This window comes from Chiloscyllium punctatum, chromosome 3 (assembly GCF_047496795.1).
Source record: "Chiloscyllium punctatum isolate Juve2018m chromosome 3, sChiPun1.3, whole genome shotgun sequence".
NCBI lineage: Eukaryota > Metazoa > Chordata > Chondrichthyes > Orectolobiformes > Hemiscylliidae > Chiloscyllium > Chiloscyllium punctatum.
In genome coordinates, this window is record NC_092741.1 from 34,654,280 (window position 1) to 34,671,298 (window position 17,019).

Below are 17,019 nucleotides of genomic sequence, written 5' to 3' on the forward strand. Positions count from 1 at the left end.
TTAGAAATGACAAACACATTTACACATAATATTCATAACTACAAAATTGGTTCAAAATCAGTAAAATGCACAGATTAGTGCATAATGGATGAACAATGAATGGAATAAATTAAACTTTTTGAAGAGCCTTTCCAGAGTCTGAGCCTCATTAATTACCCATGAGACTGAAAGGTGAAAAAGTGAAACTGTTCCTTTCAATAATACTGGCATCCTAAGAAACAGAGGCAAAATTGAAGTCAATCAATCAAATAATTGGTTAATTCAAAAACAAAATGAAAATCTTTGAAAATCAAACAAAAGAAAAAGATTTATGAAATAAGAATAGAATGCATTTAAATTATAATATTTTAATATATCTTCATAATCTAGGTAGAAAAAATGTACTGGGGTCTGGAAATTCTGCATGAATATCTCTAGCTCAGTTTCAGTGTAATTCTGTCAGGATTTAGAATGTGGACACATCTGTTCTCATAGCCAGGGTTTCCTGTAAAGAGTGATGTTATCGAACAGAACATTTGATATGTATTTTCTTTTGCAGATTGATTTTTTGCACTTAGAACAAGCTTTCCACATAAATCTATAATTCCCAATTGATCTTCAATAGGCTGGATCCAAAAGAACTTTTCATCAATTGAGTACTTTCTGAAATGTGGTCACTGCTGTAATGTAGAAAAATAATCAATGGCTTATCTCTATTAAGTTGTGACTTATAAGGTACTGATAAATGAATCTAACAGTAAATAGCTATATAAGAAAAACATCCTGCATTATCCATTGTTATGGAAGTCTTGAGTTTGACTCAAACTAAAGCATTGACCTCCTTTGAGTGAATGTTTAATGTTCATGTTGAATCTTTATATATTTATGGGATATTGCTAGCGAGGTCAGTATTTGTTGTCCATCCCTGGTAGCCCTTGAACCGAGTGGCTTGCTAGGCCATTTCACAGGGTAGTTAAGTGCTGTGGATTTAGATACTGGATTAGTGGTGCTGGAAGAGCACAGCAGTTCAGGCAGCATCCAACGAGCAGCGAAATCGACGTTTCGGGCAAAAGCCCTTCATCAGGAACAAAGGCAGTGAGCCTGAAGCATGGAGAGATAAGCTAGAGGAGGGTGGGGGTGGGGAGAGAGTAGCATAGAGTACAATGGGTGAGTGGGGGAGGAGATGAAGGTGATAGGTCAAGGAGGAGAGGGTGGAGTGGATAGGTGGAAAAGAAGATAGGCAGGTCGGACAAGTCAAGGAGACAGTAACTGAGCTGGAAGTTTGAAACTAGGATGAGGTGGGGGAAGGGGAAATGAGGAAGCTGTTGAAGTCCACATTGATGCCCTGGGCTTGAAGTGTTCCGAGGTGGAAGATGAGGCGTTCTTCCTCCAGGCGTCTGGTGGTGAGGGAGCGGCGGTGAAGGAGGCCCAGGACCTCCATGTCCTCGGCAGAGTGGGAGGGGGAGTTGAAATGTTGGGCCACGGGGCGGTTTGGTTGATTGGTGCAGGTGTCTCGGAGATGTTCCCTAAAGCGCTCTGCTAGGAGGCGCCCAGTCTCCCCAATGTAGAGGAGACCACATCGGGAGCAACGGATACAATAAATGATATTGGTGGATGTGCAGGTGAAACTTTGATGGATGTGGAAGGCTCCTTTAGGGCCATGGATAGAGGTGAGGGAGGAGGTGTGGGCACAGGTTTTACAGTTCCTGCGGTGGCAGGGGAAAGTGCCAGAATGGGAGGGTGGGTCGTAGGGGGGTGTGGACCTGACCAGGTAGTCACGGAGGGAACGGTCTTTGCGGAAGGCGGAAAGGGGTGGGGAGGGAAATATATCCCTGGTGGTGGGGTCTTTTTGGAGGTGGCGGAAATGTCGGTGGATGATTTGGTTGATGCGAAGGTTTGTAGGGTGGAAGGTGAGCACCAGGGGCGTTCTGTCCTTGTTACGGTTGGAGGGGTGGGGTCTGAGGGCGGAGGTGCGGGATGTGGACGAGATGCGTTGGAGGGCATCTTTAACCACGTGGGAAGGGAAATTGCGGTCTCTAAAGAAGGAGGCCATCTGGTGTGTCCTATGGTGGAACTGGTCCTCCTGAGAGCAGATACGGCGGAGGCGGAGAAATTGGGAACACGGGATGGCATTTTTGCAAGAGATAGGGTGGGAAGAAGTGTAATCCAGGTAGCTATGGGAGTCGGTGGGAGCCTTCCACATCCATCAAAGTTTCACCTGCACATCCACCAATATCATTTATCCTTGACCTATCACCTTCATCTCCTCCCCCACTCACCCATTGTACTCTATGCTACTCTCTCCCCACCCCCACCCTCCTCTAGCTTATCTCTCCATGCTTCAGGCTCACTGCCTTTATTCCTGATGAAGGGCTTTTGCCCGAAACGTCGATTTCGCTGCTCGTTGGATGCTGCCTGAACTGCTGTGCTCTTCCAGCACCACTAATCCAGTATTTGGTTTTCAGCATCTGCAGTCATTGTTTTTACGCTGTGGATTTAGAGTCATGTTTCAGCCAGAACAAGTAAGTATGTCAGATCTCATTCCCTAAAGGGCGTTAGATTTAGATTTAGGTTTTATTATCACATGTACTCAAGTACAAGGACTAGAGTACAATGAAAAGTGTACAGTTTTGACACACACCTTAGATATAAATTACCTCGGTGCAAAATCTTAGTTTTTTTATTCCTCTACGTACCTCGGTCATGGAAGCAGCAGCTGGGGAACTTTGATGGTCGGCCACGAGGTGACTGGTCGCAGTTGGCAGCATCGCTGTTTCATCGATGTCTAGAGTGATAGCAGAGTGGGTCTCTGCAACGAGGCGGCTACTGTGGCAATGGAGTGTGGCAGCAGCAGCATAAGTTTGGACAATTGATTATAGTTTCATGGTTACTATTGCTGAATCAAGCTTTTGATTGCACATTTTATGAACTGAATTCACATTGCACTATCAGCTGTAACGGGTTTTGAACTTGTCTTTCAGAGCGTTAACCTAGGCCTTTGATTTAGTAAGCCAGTGATTATTACCACCGAATTAGCACTGTACCATCTTGCCCACATTTCTTTCACAAGTATTGTCATGTTTGCTTCTCTGAGAATTCCTTGGTACCTCAAAAGAATTATTTTATGCATAAAATTAATTAATTTGTTTGTAATGAGCATATGCCAAATCTGAAAGTAGCTTTTGTCAATAACTGGTTAGTTGTGGTTTGTGCAAGGGAAGAGTTAGAATGATGAGCATAGTCATTCACAGAACAAATAAGTCGCAATTATCTTCTTTAAACATTCGTTCAGTAAAACGTCTCATAAAGAATTCTCACAACTTTTTTAACTAACTTCAGAAATCCTAAAATATTTGGAATTAGAGCTAATTAAATAAAACTAAACTGAATTCACATTGACTATCATAACATTAAAATATTATTGCAAATTATTTGAAATTTAAGAAGCATTATTTAATTAAAAATGGGAAGGAGAGACCAGGTAATGACATTCCTGCCAGTTTAATATAAATTGTCAGGGAATTACTGGAATCTATCATCAGAGACAGAGAGCAGAATTATAACTTGGCAGGTGAGGGCGATGTGGTGGTTGGTGTTTGTATGCATCATGAGGTGGGGGAGAGTTTTAAACAGCAGAGGATGCCTACATATTGGAAATTCACAATGGCTTCGCTCACCTCTACATGGGAAAGCTGGGTTTTTAAATTGTAAAGGTCCCCAAGCAGGGATGGCAAGTCTTTAAATTAAATGTACAAAAGGTAATTGCTAACAATTTTAATCCTACTTTCTGGCAACACGTGGTTTCCCAAAATCTCTGAAATCTGCCAGAGTGAACAAGTCAAAATTAACAGTGCTGTAAAACTGGAATGCTGCAATGTGCCTAAATACTGAAACATGATCACTGATTCCTGACTAAATGAAAATCTTTGTTCACGTGACATTTTCTGGTAGTGTGCTTTCACATCTGAGTGATAATATCCTATATTTTGGAGATAATTTCAGTGATCTACTAATTCTTTTGAATTTGATCGTCATAGCTTTCTTTTGCTTCAACTTCAGTTATTTCAGCATCATCAACTCATAGCCATATTTTGTCTACGTTTATCTGGATGGCACAAGCTAAATCAGGAAAGAGCTGCTGAACTGATAGTCCCGACAATGAACATTTTCAATGGAAAGAATCTAAAAATGAGTTTGGAAATTTCAGTTGAGGGGATTCACTATGCAGCTCTACTTTGGACCTATGATGAGGAACACAAGGAGCAGACACTAACACAGCAGTCAACTTCTCCTTAGGCATCTACCGCTCCACAACATTGAGGGGAAGTAGGTAGAGATCCAGTTCAAAGGAGGCAATACCCATTGGGGATGGCCATACACATCCAGCCAGCAACAGTATTGTGTGCCATCTACAAAATGCACTGCAGAAGTTCACCAAGACTCCTAAGACAGCACCTTCCAAACTCACAATCAGTACTATCGAGAAGGATAAAGGCAATAAATATATGAGAACCACCACCACCTGCAAGTTCCCCTCCAAGACACTCACCATCCTGATTTGGAAATATGTCGTCATTCCTTCACCGCTGCTGGGTCAAAATCCTGAAACTTATTCTTAACAGCATTGTGGATATACTTGCATTAAATAGACTGCAGAAGTTTGGGAAGGCAGTTCACTGCCACCTTCTCAAGTGATAGGTGATAAATGCTAATTTGCCAGCAAAGTCCACATTTCCTGAATGAATTTGAAGAAAGAGAATCAGCTTTCTCAACCTATCGGAGCCTCCGGAGACTCAAATGTTCACAGTAGGTTATTGCTAACATTTGCAATTTCCTGGAACAAGACTTCCGTCCAAGAAGACCAGGTGGTCATATATTTCAAGTGAGTTTCATGATTGTCACAGTGGAATTATTTTGCCTCCTTCCAGGGATCTGCAGGTCTTCACAACTGACTGGGCAGAAGTACATCGCTTAAATGACTTATGATATGTTGGCCAATGCCGCTAATTAGGTCCACATTGCAATTGGTAAGGCTGGTTAGATGCAGGAGTGTTCTCAGATTTGCTGCAATCACTGATTCCCAAATCTATGAAAAGGTTTTGTTGACACAAATATGGCAACCAAAATTCCCAAAGATCATCAGATTATGAATCAATCGAAATAGATTCAACACAATTACAGGAGAGAACACAGCAATTATTCTCCAGGTTTGTAATTCTTCATTGATTGCATTAGACTACTCATTTATGTTCAGCCGGCATGTGATGACTTGAAGAGTTTTGTACATGTTTGTGCAAGTTATCCTGGAAATTGTTGTGATACCTTCATGATGCTTATTACCTCTCCCACAAATCTTCGCTCTTCCAAAGTTGTTTGGTGGTTTTTTTTGAAGACAAGAGCTTCCCTCTCAGGATTTGGCTCAGTACCCTTGAAAGAGGTCGACTACTAGTGCAGAGGAAATGTATAATCTGAACCACAAGATCATAGGGCAAACCGTTAGGTTGCTGAAGATGCGATTTCAGTGCCTGGGCATATCTGGGAGCAAAGATATCCAGAATACTGGGGTTTTTTTTATCAGTCTTTATGAGATGCAAGCATTTTGGTTCAGACAGTATTTATTGCCATCCCTAATTGCCCAGAGGGCATACAAGAGTCAACTGCTGTATGGATTGTTGTGGATCTATGTGAGCCAGACCACGTAGAGATGGCATATTATCTTTCCTAAAGGACACTAGTGAACCAGATGGATTTTTATGACAACAACAGAGGTTCATGGTTGCCATTAGGCTAGCTTTTTACTTCCAGGTTTTATTGAATTCAAATTTCATTATCTGACATGACAAACCATGCTAGGATTTAAATCCATGTCTCCAGAGCTTTAACTTGGGATTCCAAATTAATAGTCGAATGATATTACATGACAGCCTCCCCACTGGCTTTTACATCAAAGGAGATGGAGTATAAACATAGGTAAGTCTTGCTAAAACTATGAAAGGCACTAATTAGGCAACACCTAGAAGACTGAACAGTTTTGGTCCCCTTATCTAAGGAAGGATATAATGACATTGGAACATTCTATGTTGGCTCTAGGTTCACTTGGTTAATTCCCAGAATAGGGTGATTTTATTGAAGAGAGGTTGAGTAGGTTGGGCATGTACTCATTGGAATTTAGAAGATTGAAAGGTGACCTCATTGAAACATATAAGATTCTTAGAGTCTTGCCAGGCTCGAAACAAGAAATTGTTTCCCCTTCTGAGAGAGATTAGGACTACATGGGAGAATCTCAAAGAATGGGTTGCCCATTTCAGACAGCTGGTTGTGAATCTGTGGAATTTCTTAAGCACAGAGGGCTGAAGAGGCTGGCTCATTATATATATATTCAATGCTGAGATAGAGTTTTAAGCTATAACAGAATCAACGCTTACAAAAAAAAGGCAGGAAAGTGGAGTTGAGGATTATCAGATCAGCCACAGTTTCTTTAAAAGGAAGAACAGACTCAGTGGGCTGAGTAGCCTGCTTTTATTCTCCTGCATTCTATGGCCTTACATTCCAGGACACATCATCTTTGCAGAATCCAGTACCTTCAGTTGTTTCTTGAAATCACACAAAATAAATTGAATTGACTGAAGACTAGCATCTGTATTACTAGGGACTTCACAATGAGCCTGATTTGGATTGTCTACTCAACACTTCTGGTTGAAGATGTTTTAAAATGTTTCAGCTTTAGATTTTATAATTAGATCTACTCTCTTTCTTCTTAATTCCAATGAATATAAGCACAACCATCCTAACGTCTCCTCACACAAAGATCCCTCCATACCTGATATCAGCCTAGTGAGTCTTCTCTGAACTGTCTTCAATGTCACTACATGTTTCCTTACATATGGGGATGAGGAACCATTCGCAGTATTCCAGAAGATATTCAGCAGATTTGGCAGCATCTGTGGCAAGAAAGCAAAGTTAACATTTCAAGCCCTTTCTTGAGAACACAGAAGAATCACCAGAATCAAAATATTACCCTGCTTTCTCTCCACAGCTGCTGCCAGACCTGCTGAGTTTCTTCAGCAATTTCTATTCTTGTTACAGATCTTTGCGTCCATAATGCTTTGTTTTAGATTATCACAGTATTCCAAGTTTGATCTAAGTAGTGTCTTGTATATTTTTCACAAGACATTCCTATTTTTATACTCAATTCCTCTGAAATAAAAGCCAATATTCAATTTGCCTTCCCTATTACCTATTGAATTTATAAGCTAACCTTTTTTGATCCATGCGTGAGGAATCTCAAATCTGTCTATGCTGTAGCTTTGTGCAATCTTTCCCATTTGAAAAATATTTGGCTCTTCTTGCCTTCTTGTCAAAATGAGTGACCTCACCTTTCCGATATTAGACTCTTAATTCCAGATTTTTTTATCATTGAATTCCAATTCCACTGTCTCACCATAGTGAGATTCAAAGCCTGATAACTAGAACATTACCTGAGTCACTAGGTTAATAAACTAGCATAAACACCCCTACACAGACTATCACCTCCACACTCAGATCCAGTCTCTTATAAGTTCTGACTTTAAGTAACCACAGTTTCATCATGTCCACTAGCCTCAATTATAATATTATTAAATTATTATATTGTTATACTTTTGTATATATCCATCTTCCACCAAGTCTTGACTGTGTTCAGGTGGTGTGAGGCAATTTTAATAAATTTAGATTTAGATGCGTACACTGACATTGCCCATCACGACATATACTCTGGAGTGGTGTAAAGGGTGTAGCTGCCACTTCTTTGTTTACACCTCGTCTCAAACTTTGTTACTATAGACTCTCTTCAATTTTGATATCATTGACAAAACCATTTGGCAGTTGTCTTTAAACTATAACAAATCTGACAAGGACTCCAGTAATTTTTTTAAAAATTTACTCACCGGGTATGGAAATTGCTGACTAAGTCAGCATTTATTGCCCATTCCTAATTAATCTGAGGGCAGTGAAGAGTCAGTGGCACAAGGCTCTGGGTCTCTTGGACCAAACCAAGTCAGGTCAGTAGTTTCTTTCCCTGAAAAATATTAGTGAACCAGATGCCTTTTTTTCTAGCCCCAACAATGGTTTCATCATTTTTTGCAGTTTTTTTTTTATTTGAATTCAAATTCCACCATCTACCACAGCAGGATTTGAACCTGGACCCCATAACATCATCTGGATCACTGAATTAATGGTCTGGCAATAACACCAGGCCATTACCTCCCTATCAGGATATGGCCCGTTAAGAATTCTGACTTTAAGTTGCCATAAATGCATCATAAACACTAGCCAGTTGTGATCATTAAGAACATCACCCATGGATTAACCTGAATGCAGCACTGTTTTATCAAATCCTGTCCTTTCAAGAATTTTACAAGTTCTACAGTTGAAATAGTCATCAAATGCTTTTAACATATCTTCAAATGTGGCTGATATATCATTTATCGCTTGCTGAGCAATAACATCAACTACAATATTCCGAACAGTGTATGAAAGTGTCCTCTATTAGAGGAACAAGAAATGGGAAAATCTCTCTGAAAGCCATGAATGATGGATAAAACTCCTCTAGAGCTGAAAATGGTGAGAAACCCAAAAGTGTTTCATTTTGTCTTAATACGTCAATTTGGAAGCTATTCTTCACCTTAAGGATTGTCTTCTCCAGGTGACCACTTTGTGTTCTATTGAATCTTTCTCGCAACACCATTTCTGATATCTTAGCTTCCTAATGTGATTAGCTATTTTACCTACTTTAAAGATTTTTAAATGATGGCACTGCTGTGTTTTGTTGCATTACTGGAGGATGTTACCACTGTTTGCTGCTAGAGTGGAGGTTTTCCCACCGTTCATAGTGAAAAAAATGTTTTCCCAACTATTTACAGCTCACGATAGAAGCTTTCTTACACATTGCTCCTGCAATAGAGGTGTTCCTACTTCTTATTTGGTTTGTAACAGAGCTTTTCTGCTATTCACAGCTGTAATGGTGATTTTATTTTCCTGCCACTCAAGGCTATAAGGGAGGTTTTCCCAAATTTTGTTCCTGTAATAGAGATTTTCATGGTCATAATGAAGACTTTCCCACTACTTATGGCTATAATGATGGTTTTCCCACGTTTTGTTCCTGTAATGAAGGCTTTCTCATCATTTGCGGCTGTTACGGTGGTTTTACTGAAATTTGCTGCAGTGGAGTTTTGCTGTGCATCAGAGTTTCTCTGTGACACCTTACGCTCGCCTTATATCTCAAAGATTTTCCATGTTATACCAGAATCTTGTACTTATTTACATTACCTAGTGCCTACCTGCTTCAAGACACTTGCTTAGCAATTTTTCTGGTTCTCCATGACTGAAAATTACAAGTTTTCTTTCACAACCCTCTTAGTTTCGCTTTTCTAGACCTGTCTCATATCTGTACACTATGGCATTGTGCCCAATTGAGGCTGCAATCTTTTAAAAATTACGCCCCTTTTGGTCTGAACTGCTGTGTTGTTTGTCAGACTTCTATCAAGTCTGAAATACTTTGTCTGTAACATGAAATAAAATGTGTCATTCTCATAAGTATTCTTCTGTGATGAATGTTGCAGTATGTGGATGTACCTACGAGAGAAAGTGCAAAACCTGACCTACTCTTGGGAAATAAGGCGGGGCAGGTGACTGAGGTGTCAGTGGGGGACTCTCTCAGGCCAGCGACCATAATTCTATTCGTTTTAAAATAGTGATGGAAAAGGATCGGCCAGATTTAAGAGTTGAAATTGGAGGAAAGGCTAATTTTGACAGTATTAGGCAAGAACTTTCAAAAGCTGATTGGGGGCAGATGTTCATAGGTAAAGGGACAGCTGGAAAATGTGAAGCCTTCAGAAATGAGATAACGAGAGTTCAGAGACAGTATATTCCTGTTAGGGTAAAAGGGAAGGCTGGTAGGTGTAGGGGTGACTAAAGAAATTGAGGGTTTGGTTAAGAAAAAAGAAGGAAGCATATGTCAGGTATAGACAGGATCGATCAAGTGAATCCTTAGAAGAGTATAAAGGAAGTAGGAGTATACTTAAGAGGGAAATCAGGAGGGCAAAATGGGGACATGAGATAGTGTTGGCAAATAGAGTTAAGAAGAATCCAAATGATATTTACAAGGACACAAGGGTAACTAGGGAGAGAATAGGGCACCCCAATTATCAGCAAGGCGGCCTTTGTGTGAAGCTGGAGGAGATGGGGGAGATACTAAATGGGTATTTTGCATCAGTATTTACTGTGGAGGAGGACATGGAAGATATAGAATGTAGGGAAATAAATGGTGACATCTTGAAAAATGTCCATATTACAGAGGAGGAAGTGCTGGATGTCTTGAGATGCATAAAGGTGGATAAATCCCCAGGGCCTGATCAGGTGTACCCTAAAACGCTGTGAGAAGCTCGGGAAGTGATTGCTGGGCCCCTTGCTAAGATAGTTGTATCATCGATGGCCACAGATGAGGTGCCAGAAGACTGGAGGTTGGCTAATGTAGTGCCGCTGTTTAGGAGAGGTGGTAAGGACAAGCCAGGGAACTATTGACTGATGAGTCTGACGTCGATGGTGGACAGGTTATTGGAGGGACTGGATTTACATGTATTTGGAAAGGCAAGGACTGATTAGGGATAGTCAACATGGCTTTGTGCGAGGGAAATCATGTCTCACAAACTTGATTGAGTTTTTTGAAAAAGTAACAAAGAGGATTGATGAGGGCAGAGTAAATGTGATCTATAAGGACTTCAGTAAGGCATTTGACAAGGTTCCTATTGGGAGACTGGTTAACAAGGTTAGATCTCATGGAATACAGTGAGAACTAACCATTTGGATACAGAACTGGCTCAAAGGTAGAAGAAAGAGGGTGGTGGTGGATGGTTGCTTTTCAGACTGGAGGTCTATGACCAATGAAGTGCCACAAGGATCTGTGCTGGGTCCACTACTTTTCATCATTTATATAAATGATTTTGATGTACACATAAGAGGTATTGTTAGTAAGTTTGCAGATGACACCAAAATTGCAAGTGCAGTTGATAGCAAAGAAGGTTACCTCAGATTACAACAGGATCTTGATCAGATGGGCCAATCAGCTGAGAAGTGGCAGATGGAAATAATTTAGATAAATGTGAGGTGCTGCATTTTGGGAAAGCAAATCTTAGCAGGACTTTTACATGTAATGGTAAGGTCCTTGGGAATGTTTCTGAACAAAGAGACTTTGCAGTGCAGGTTTATAGCTCCTTGCAAAGTAGAGTCACAGGTAGATAAGATAGTGAAGAAGGTGTTTGGTATGCTTTCCTTTATTGGTCAGCGTATTGAGTACAAGAGCTGGGAGGTCATCTTGTGGCTGTACAGGACATTGGTTAGGCCACTGTTGGAATATTGCATGCAGTTTTGGTCCCCTTCTATGTTATGAAACTTGAAAGGATTTAGAAAAGATTTACAAGGAGGTTGCCAAGGTTGGAGGATTTGAGCTACAGAGACAGGTGGGATAGGCTGGGACATGGAGCATCAATGTATCCGTGGAGCATCAGAGGCTGCAAGGTGACCTCATACAGGTTTAAAAAATTATGAGGGGCATGGATAGGATAAATAGACAAAGTCTTTTCCCTGGGGTGGGGGTGTCCAGAACTAGAGGGCATAGGTGTAGGGTGAGAGGGGGGAAGATATAAAAGAGGCCTAAGCGCAACTTTTTCATAAGAGGGGTGGTACATGTATGGAATGAGCTGCCAAAGGAAGTGGTGGAGGCTAGTACAATTGCAACATTTAAAAGGCGTATGGATGGGTAAATGAATGGGAAGGGTTTAGAGTGATATGGGCTGGGTGCTGACAGATGGGATTAGATTGGTTTGGATTATCTGGTTGGCATGGACGAGTTGGACCGAAGGGTCTGTTTCCGTGCTATACATCTCTATAACTCTACGACTCTATCGTTTGTTTCTTGATTTCCTGCTGACTATTGGGGGAATATAGTACAACCCCAATAAGATGATCATCCCTTTCTTATTTCTCAGTTCTACCCAAATAACTTCCCTGTACGTACTCCCAGGAATTTACTCCCTAAGCACAGCTGTAATGTTATCCCTTATCAAAAATGCCATTCTCCCTCCTCTCTTGACCCCCTTTTTGTCCTTCTTACACCATTTGTATCCTGAAACAATAAGCTGCCAATCCTATCCATCCCTGAGCCACTTCCCTGTACTGCTAGGATATCCCACTCTCATGTTGCTAACCATGGCCTGAGTTCCTCTGCCTTCCCTGTTAGCTATCTTGCATTGAAATAAATGCAGTTTACTTTATCAGTCCTACCTTGTTAGAGTCAGGGAGTCATAGAGATGTACAGCACGGAAACAGACTTTTCAGTCCAACTATCCATGCTGACCAGATACCCCAACCTAATCTAGTCCCATTTGTCAGCACTTGGCCAATATCTCTCTAAACACTTCCCATTCATATACCCATCCAGATGTCTTTTAAATTGTACTAGACTCCATCACTTCCTCTAGCAGCTCATTCCGTACATGCACCACCCTCTGTGTGAAAAGTTGCCCCTTAGGTTCCTTTTATATCTTTCCTCTCTCACCCTAAACCTATGTCCCCCCACCCTAGGGAAAAGGGTCTATTTATCCTATCCATGCACCTCATGACTTTATAAACCTGTATGAGGTCACCCCTCAGCCTTCAACGCTCCAGGGAAAACAGTCCCAGCCTATTCAGCCTGTCCCTGTAGCTCAAATCCTCCAAAGCTGGCAACATCCTTGTAAATCTTTTCTGAATTCTTTCAAGTTTCACAACATCTTTCTGATAAGAAGGAGACCAGAATTGCATGCAATATTCCAAAAGTGGCCTAACCAACATCCTGTACAGCTGAAACATGACCTCCCAACTCCTGTACTCAATGCTCTGACCAATAAAGGAAAGCATACCAAACGCCTTCTTCACTATCCTATCTATCTGTGACTCCATTTTCAAGGAGCTATGAACCTGCACTCCAAGGTCACTTTGTTCAACAACACTCCCTAGGACCTTACCATTAAGTATATACGTCCTGTTAAGATTTTCTTACCCAAAACACAGCACCTCGCATTTACCTAAATTAACTCCATCTGCCACTTCTCAGCCGATTGGCCCATCTGATCAAGATTCCGTGGTAATTTGAGGTAACCTACTTTGCTGTCCACTACACCTCCAATTTTGCTGTCATCTGCAAACTTACTAACTATACTTCTTATGCTGACATCCAAATCATTTATATAAATGATGGAAAGTATTGGACTCAACACCGACCCTTGTGGCATTTCACTGGTCACAGGTTTCCAGTGTGAGAAAACCCTCTACCATCACCCTTTGTCTTCTACCTTTGAGCCAGTTCTGTATCCCTGTATTCCATGAGATCTATCCTTGCTAACCAGTCTCCCATGGGGAACCTTGTCAAACGCCTTACTGAAGTCCATATAGATCACGACCACCGCTCAGCCCTCATAAATCCACTTTGTCACTTTTTCAAAAAACTCAATCAACTTCGTAAGACATGATTTCCCAGCACAAAGCCATGTTGACTATCTCTAATCAGTCCTTACATTTCCAAATACATGTAAATCCTGTCCCTCAGGAGTCCCACCAAAACCTGCCCATGACCGACGTCAGGCTCACTGGTCTATAGTTCCCTGGCTTGTCCTTACCACCTTTCTTAAATAATGGTACCACGTTAGCCAACCTCCAGCCTTCTGGCACTTCACCTGTGACCACTGATGATACAAATATCTCAGCAAAGGGCCCAGCAATCACTTCCCTAGTTTCCCACAGAGTTCTAGGCTACATCTGATCAGGTCCTGGGGATTTATCCACCTTTGTGCATTTCAGGACATCCAGCACTTCCTCCTCTGTAATATGGACATATTTCAAGATGTCACCATCCATTTCCCACATTCTATATCTTCCATGTCCTTCTCCACAGTAAACACTGATGCAAAATACTCATTTAGTATTGCCCACATCTCCTGCAGATCCACACAAAAGCTGCCTTGCTGATCTTTGAGGGGCCCTATTCTCTCCCTAGTTACCCTTTTGTCCTTAATATATTTGCAAAAACGCTCTGGATTCTCCTTAACCCTATTTGCCAAAGCTATCTCATGTGTCCTTTTTGTCCTCCTGATTTCTTTGCTTGGTTCCTGTCTGCCCTGACTGTTTGACTCCCTACATTTCTCAACTGGACCAGTCTCAGACTGTTCTCTTTCCTCACTATCTCCCTTGGCTCCACCACCCCAACCCCTCCCCCCAAACTTACTTTTTTTAATCCTCCCAAGCAGGTCAAGCAAATCTACCTGCCAGTATATTGGACCCTTTCCAATTCAGATCACTTCTACCCCAGAAGAGATTCCAATGATCCAAAAATGTGAACCCTTCTCCCTTACACCAGCTCCTCAGCCATGTATTCATCTACTCTATCCTCTGATTCCTACCCTCACTAGCTCATAGCACCGGGAGTAATCCAGATATTACTACCCCCCGAGGACCTCCTGTTTAAACTCCTGCCTAACTTTCTATATTCTCCCTTCAGAATCTCATCCTTTTCTCTTCCTATATCGTTAGTTCCAATATGTGCAACGACCTCCTGCAGGTCCCCCTCCCCTTTGAGAATAATCTGCACTTTCTCTGAGATAAGCTCGATCCTGGCACCAGGGAGACAACACACCATTCTGATTTCTTGCCGTCAGCCACAGAAATGATGCTAGCTCTTTTATTGGTATAATTGCAATGGTTTATAAAATAGGTGTGGATCAGGTGAGCATTAAAGCTACTGCTTCGGGTGAAAGACCTCGACTATTTCTTTCGTTTCTTCAAAGTCAGGAGCAGGGACCTCAAAGCAAAGGTTCAGACAAGTTGTCTCAGTAAACATCCAATTATGGAAAACCCATGAAACACCTTAGGAATAGCTGACAAATCAACGACAGCATTAACGTTTCCCAAGACTAGATAAATGACTTAAATGTTCCAATTAGCCAAATTTCACAATAGCTCCGTTTCAAATTTGCGTAATTAGTGTATCCTTCAACAAGTCCTTTTCCGTAACATAGAATTATTGAGCTTATTACCTTCTTGCACAATGACTGCACCTTGCTCCCAGGCTGAAAATGATCAACTTAATTACACATCGGGACACTGTTGGCAGCAACAATTGAACACACATTCTAAGCAACATCAACCCAAAGCATGACCCAACTCCACCACAAATAAGTGCACACCAAATATCAAGATGAGCATTTTAACCATGTTGGAGAGGAAAAGTATTGGCATTTGAAGAGTTGATTTAGAAGCAAAAATAATTGTTGTGGTAAACCTGATCACTCTTCAAATATCAATAGATGCTAGTACAGCTCATCTTGTTGAATATAACATGAAAACAAAATCAATAAAGGGAAAGTAGAACATAGAACATAGAACAATACAGCACAGAACAGGCCCTTCAGCCCTCGATGTTGCACCGATCTGTGAACTATTCTCAGCTCGTGCCCCTACACTATCCCAAAATCATCTACGTGCTTATCCAAGGATTGTTTAAATCTCCCTAATGTGGCTGAGTTGACTATATTAGTCAACTCTGTGTAAAGAACCTGCCTCTGACATCTGTCTTAAATCTATCACCCCTCAATTTGTAGTATGCCCCCTCGTACAAGCTGATGTCATCATCCTAGGAAAAAGACTTTCACTGTCTACCCTATCTAATCCTCTGATCATCTTGTATGTCTATATCAAATCCCCTCTTAGCCTTCATCTTTCCAATGAGAACAGACCCAAGTCTCTCAGCCTTTCCTCATAAGACCTTCCCTCCAGACCAGACAACATCCTGGTAAATCTCCTCCGCACCTTTTCCAATGCTTCCACATCCTTCCCGAAATATGGGAACCAGAACTATACACAATATTCCATGTGTGGCCGTACCAGTGTTTTGTATAGTTGCAGTATGATATTGCGGCTCTGGAACTCAATCCCTCTATGAATGAAACCTAACCCACCGTATGCCTTCTTAACAGCACTATCAACCTGGGTGGCAAGTATTTTTATAAACTCCACTGAAGAAAGGTAACCTACTCCTAAGAATGAAAATTTTTCTACTTTATTTTGGATCCAGAAATCATTTGAATTTCATGTCATTCTATGACTAAATAAAGCCTGGGATCATGTCTCCCTCCTTCTGGGAATCACTTCCCTGCATGGAAAATAAATATTGGCATACTTGCTTCTTTTTCCTGAACTACTTTGTGAATGAAATGATCCCTTGTTGAATTGTAAAACATGAGCGAGGCAGTTTGGTACATTGAGAGTTAACAGTTTGTTATTAAAGTTTTCAGAATGTGAGAGGAAGGTATTTTACTCTTGCTTCCCACAAGCAGATTGTTTCTGCATTCACCAGAATGTTGAATGTTACAACTCTCAGAATCATTTGCCTGGAGATATAACCATGAGTCAAAATGATTCACTCATAACTGGAATGCAGCAGATACATTGCAAGTCTTTCAAATTCTCCTGCATTCTGACATTAGAAAGGTACTGAGAAAGACATTTATTCATTCTTCTATGCAATGCTTCAAACCTGGCATCGAGTACATATCCCATTTGCATCGCTCCACCACTAGCCATTGTGCTTTCAGCCACTATGCCCTAAATTCTGGAATTGCCATCCTAAAATCTTCTACCTTTAAGCACTCTTTGAATCCAATTCTTTGACTGATTCTTTGCTCACCAGTCCTAATATCTCTTTAAAAGGGTTTGTGTCAAATTTTGTTTGCTGACTCTCCTGTAAAATGCCATGGGACATTTTTTCAACATTGCAGGTATTACATAAATGCAAATGTTTGGAAAGAACGCTGTGGATTTACAGTGCTGTGTTCTGCTGATTCTGTGTTATTGCTATCCATTGCTAGTGACACAGGAAAGTCTCCTTTGAGCAAACTCCAAAAGACGTACGTGGTCAATGTGAAACTTAAAGGAACAGTGCAATTGGTGATCAATATTCATGCTAATTATCCA